The sequence below is a fragment of the Hordeum vulgare genome, chromosome 4H, assembly GCF_904849725.1.
Source record: "Hordeum vulgare subsp. vulgare chromosome 4H, MorexV3_pseudomolecules_assembly, whole genome shotgun sequence".
In the NCBI taxonomy this organism is placed as follows: Eukaryota; Viridiplantae; Streptophyta; class Magnoliopsida; order Poales; family Poaceae; genus Hordeum; species Hordeum vulgare.
The window spans coordinates 604,863,557-604,868,927 of NC_058521.1; the positions used below are offsets into that span (position 1 = coordinate 604,863,557).

Genomic DNA, 5,371 nt, shown 5'->3' on the forward strand with positions numbered 1-5,371 from the left:
ATTGGGGAGTAACTTTCGAGGAGGTCGATGAAAACACATCGATTGGAATAAGTTAGCCAATGGGACGTGTCAGGGTCCGCATTTGTGTGTCGGGTCGGGCACACAACACTAGCCTCATTTGCTAGTTGCTTGGATTCGTACTTTTCTGTTTTCCATTATTATCTGGTGCAAAGACCAACTATTAATCGAAATGCAAGATGGAATTGAATGAAACAAATCTCTACTATTAAAGGGGGATCTGTCGTCGTGATGGTTCGACCTTGTACGATGGTTCGACCTCGTACGATTCCCACTTCCTCCCGCTAGCACTTCCATCGGTTTTTACCATCCCTTCGTAAACCAGGCGATTAAATAAAGAAAACAACCAGTTTATAAAAAAAAGCCCTCTGTCTTAACGAAACGATAATCCCCACCACCTCGCGCACGTCTTCCCCATCACTCAGCCCCACGCCCGCCCACCCCCGCACCCGCCCCACCAGCCCACACGACGCCCCGCCCACCCCGACCCCCTCGCCGCCACCGAACCCAGCCCCGTCGAAACCCACGCCACGCCGCCTACCCCAAACGCGCGTCGCCACTGCCCCGTTAGTCTCACCCCCCCCCCACCCTAATCCCAAAGATTCCAATTTTTCCAATCTAGCCAGTCGCCATCGAAAACGATTGGCCGGTCACCAACCCACACCGTCGTTGACGACCCCATCGCGCGTCCAGGCAGCCAATAAACACCGCTCCCTCCCCCCGACCCCTGCCGCGTGCCGCGTCGAAGGGAGCGAGGAGGGCGAGGATGGTGAGGCTCCCGTACCTGACCGCGCTCACCACGCCCTTCAGCTACGGCCTCCTCTTCCCCTTCGGCCACTTCCGCGACTTCTTCCGCCGGATCCTCGATGCCGACAAATCCAACAACCTCAAGGTCTATCCCGTTACTTCAGATTCGCCGTGCTCTTATGTCCGGTGCTGACGCTGCTCGTGCTGTCGGTTCCGCAGGGTTACGCGCCCATTTGCCTGGGGTACGAGGATTTCTATAGGCGCCGCCTCTACCTGCGCATCCAGGTGAGATCTCCTCCCCACTTTTGACGATTCGTAAAGCTCGAACTTTTTTCTTCTTCTGAATATGGGCTTGGATCATGCAATTCTGAGTTAGTTGACTGAGTGGATCCGCCCTCACGCGGATGAAGGACGTGGGATCCCACCGTTGTTGTCGTGGAAACCTAGGGCACGGCGATGGGGGTCGGTGTCGTCGTTCCTGCTCCTACTAAGAAGAGGCGCTCCTCATTGGCCCCGTCACTTCTTGCTCCTTGCTCGAGGTCTGGGGTGTCACGGACGCCGTCATGACCCCGCCCCGGTGCGACCCGGTGCCCGACAAGGATCGCATCAGGAATTTTAGACCGTATCAGGGAGAATTTTCATGATATAAATTACTGGTAGTTTGTATCTTGGGGACATCTTGATGCCGACTTACGATTAATATTAGGATATGTCCTCTCATGTGCCAGTTTTGAGATTTTGTTAGAAGTTCATGATCTGTTCTTAGTTCCAGCATGTTTTTTCACCTTTCTGTAGAGATTTGAGTATCACTTAAAGTTCTAGATGCATATAAGCTTATGAGTTAACTCAAGCTCACTTGATGGCTCCAACTAAATTCTGCAAAAAAGGCAGAGTGGATGCCTGCACCAACAACTTTATAGATTGAACTACGTTTACCTAGATGACTCAAATTTTAGAATGTGAGCATTATGTTTTGGGAATACAGTTAACAATAGAATCAAGTCAAGCTAACTTAATTGATGTGTTCTTTTTCTTCCTTTTCAGATCCATTTTTTTCACATAGGCCTCATAAAAATTGGGGATCAAGAAATTTGATCGCTTCCAAGTACTAAGCATGCGTATTCTTTCTTATGCATGAGGGTATGAAACATGATTTTGTTGTCAATTCTTGCAGCACAGGGGATTTTTGGTGGTCAAGTCAATACATCAGCCAATACTCTCATAAACTTCATTGGACGTCCTTGCACTTTTGTTGGAAGATGACAGGCAGTAGCACTGCTTCAGTATATTAGGCGAATATTTACAAAATCTGGAGATGTGTGATTACACTTGATCTATACATGTTTGCCTACATTTGAATAACTTTGACTTTGTGACCATCACACTTGGTATCTTTTCTAATGTATTTTTTGTTTTGCTAGGTTAAGTAGTTCCTGTGAAATGACTTTGGGAAAGGTGTGGTTCAAGGGGTAATTAGCAGTAGCACCTCATGCAAACAGGGAGTGCACGATCGAGGTATGTATTTTCAGGTTGTTAGTCAAGATGAAGTGGAATACATCATAATATTTCTCTGCATGAACTGTCAGGGACATATCACCACGTCCACTTAATCCAGTTTATCCATGTTCAGTTCTTAGATTGCCTACCTTTGTTCGGATTTACCATGTATTATTTGACTGGAAAAAATGGCATTGTTAATCACTTCAAAGAAGAAATAAAAATTTAGGTTGTATCGCTTTTTAGTTTGTTAACAATCTGTTCATTGAGTCACTACTCCATTATTACATAAAACACATATGTTAAGGTCAAGAATTTGTCATCTATACTTCTGATCCCTTTTTAGATGCTGAACCGGAGAAAGTGAATTATTGGAACAAGTGAATTATTTGAAAATTAATTTTTTTTAGTCTGTTACATGTGGAAAGAGGCCTCTTGGAACAAGTGAATTATTTGAAAAATAAAATATTCAAATTTGTTAAAAGTGAAGTTAATATGCAACTACAATTCTACGCAAGCACTGATCTTTAAATTGAAGGTGATTATTCTTTTTATAGGGGAGAATGATTCACTTTGGTGTATATGATCTGATGGTCTTTTTTATTAATTGCTATGTTTGTTCCTATTATATCCTCTAACTGACCCAACTTGTCATTTCATACTCATGCTATTAGATCGAGTGTTCATGCACGGAGGTTACTTCTCTTAAGTGTGTGTTATTGTTTAATTATGGTTTAGACTTGAACACATACTTATGTTTGAAAAACAATAAGTGCCAACCTCTCATGATTACGGTAACTAATTATTCATCTAAGACATGGAAATTATCAGATACTACCAGATGCCGCCACTTTGAAGTAGTGTCATATTTGTGTTGGTGAGACAGGGGACCAGCGAGTTGCAGCGGTGGAAGGTGCAGAGGTTGCTGCGAGAAGGCTGGCAAGCAGTGGCGTCCTACATGTTTAAGGTTTGATGCTTGCTGCTCACGTAGATGAATACTTATATCAGTTATGAGTTTCTTTTAAAAGTTAGTTTGTATCAGAAGTTAGCTTAAACTCTATTTCCTTTCAGCTGACTTAAACTACAAGATGGTGGGTATTTTCTTCCATGAAGCTACTATTGAATTTGATATAATCTGCAGTTGTAATAAAAAAGCTGAAGAAATCTGCAGCTGTAATAAAAAAGCTGAAGAACTACATTGATTTTGCTACCTGCCAAGTGTTGTTGTTTTTCGACATTGATTTCGTTGGTGGTTTTTGGTATCATGCTTGTTAGCTTGCTCGGCTGCTGTAGAGAGGTGACACGACGCGACGGGACGAGTGAAGGTAGACATAGTCGGAGACGAGCGTTGGATACAGAGGTAGCGCGACGACAACTGAGATGAGGGTCGCAAGACGGAGACGGGTACATAGGCAGCTTTTCATGCCATTTTGCATGCTAAATAATAAATATGACAGCGAAGTAATAGTGGGCTTTGGTTGTTATTTGCTAATGGTAATAGTACTGGACAGAGCATCATTCTGTTGTGGAAAGATATCTTTTATGTACAAACTTAACTTGTTAGTCATTTCAAGGGGGGGGCACACTTATATTGTGTTTCTCAATTTCTCATCTAGCTGTTGATTAAATTTGGTGATACAGGAATAAAGGCTGCCACAAAGGATGAGCGTGTACTTGGATCAGTAAAATGTCACGTGTTATATTTTCTCTCTTTTCTTTATCAAACTAGCCAATTCCTATCTAGCAAAAGAAGAAAAACATTAATAGACATAGACTATTTTTGTTTTACGAAAATGTCTTCCATCTAAGCATATTAGACCTAAAATATGTTTTGTTAACAAATTATGCTTTACCCTAATTTCTACATTTTGTTCAGGCCTTGCAGAGCATTTACCTTCTACAACAAACAGTGGTCAACGAGTTCTTAAAGAAAAGTATATGACGTGATTGCTATGCATCAAAATCATTTAGCTAGGGTTAAGGTTTCAGGAAAAAACAAGACATTTTCTTTACAATGAACCTGGTCAAAGTACATAATGCAATTTCTTTATGCAGAGAAATTATTTTTTCTGCTAAAGGTAATCATGGTCTTTGGGCTTAACATAATTGCTTATTGTGTAATTCTATAGATTGAAATGTAAGCTTGTAGACGCTTGAGCATGGGAGGCAGCATGGATTTCTCTATAAGGGTGTCAGGCGCCACCTTGAGGTGAGCACACACAATTACCGGCATTCTTATCTCCACCGTGTAACTAATTCTGATACATAACAATAGTAGAGAAAGACGCGATCATCAGAGAACAGAGAACGGAGTAGGTAAGCATATTGTGTGGTCAAGACTTCGTGACTCCTTGCGCTCATGAGAAAAACGAGTGGGTAAGGATAACGTGTACCAAAAAGTTTGTGACTCCATGGGGGTATAGGGATCTTACAAAGTGTGTGCTTGTTCCCCGTAGATTTCCTATGAATTTTTCCATTATATGTTGCAATACATTGCATTGTATATGATTATGTCATGTTTTCTCTTGACATGGGTAACTGCATCGCCATCTCGACCTTTCCAACAAAAAAGATGTGTCTGTGGTTGTGAGAGTTACTGAAGTCATTCATTGACGGAATAAAGTGGAGTGACTAAAGTCAGTCAGACAGCAGGATCTTTATACCTATGACAACAGCAATGAATGTGGTAAAGAGTTACGATTGTGCTTCAGTTTATGCATTTTAGCATTTATAAATGCTTTTGGGAGCGGTTATATATGTTGGATATGGATACGAGTAAGACTGTCAATAATTAATTATGGTCTGACCATATATATAGCTAGCAAGTATCTGAATGTAAGACAGTAACCTGAAGATGTGTGCTCGCTTTTTTGCTTCGATCATATTTTACGCCATTTTTCGATAGCAGACATCATAGATAAGGTTGTCATTTGATGGTGCTGAATGAAGTCAAAGTTGATGTTTTCTTTTTGCTACCATTATTTACAAAAATATTATTATGTATCTCGTCAACATGCATCATACATTAAGGGGTGCCTCTTCAACAATCTGTTCTGTAGCATGATATTTCTCATTTCACTGAAAAGTTTTACTCGCATCAAAATATTTC

The 5,371-nt window shown here is 41.6% G+C and overlaps 1 long non-coding RNA gene across 4 annotated transcripts; it reads left to right on the plus strand.

Annotated features, from left to right (window-relative positions):
• Positions 1 to 742: 742 nt before the first annotated feature.
• On the plus strand, positions 743 to 5,156 carry LOC123450012. 4 transcript variants are annotated; one of them, XR_006632062.1, is made up of 7 exons: positions 743 to 910; positions 985 to 1,050; positions 1,940 to 2,280; positions 3,149 to 3,229; positions 3,334 to 3,353; positions 3,538 to 4,471; positions 4,835 to 5,156. It is a non-coding gene; the product is annotated as an uncharacterized LOC123450012 (long non-coding RNA). The 4 variants fall into 4 exon arrangements; XR_006632060.1 differs by having other exon boundaries at positions 1,940 to 2,082; positions 2,187 to 2,280; positions 3,334 to 4,471; XR_006632059.1 differs by having other exon boundaries at positions 3,334 to 4,471.
• The last annotated feature ends 215 nt before the right edge of the window (positions 5,157 to 5,371 follow it).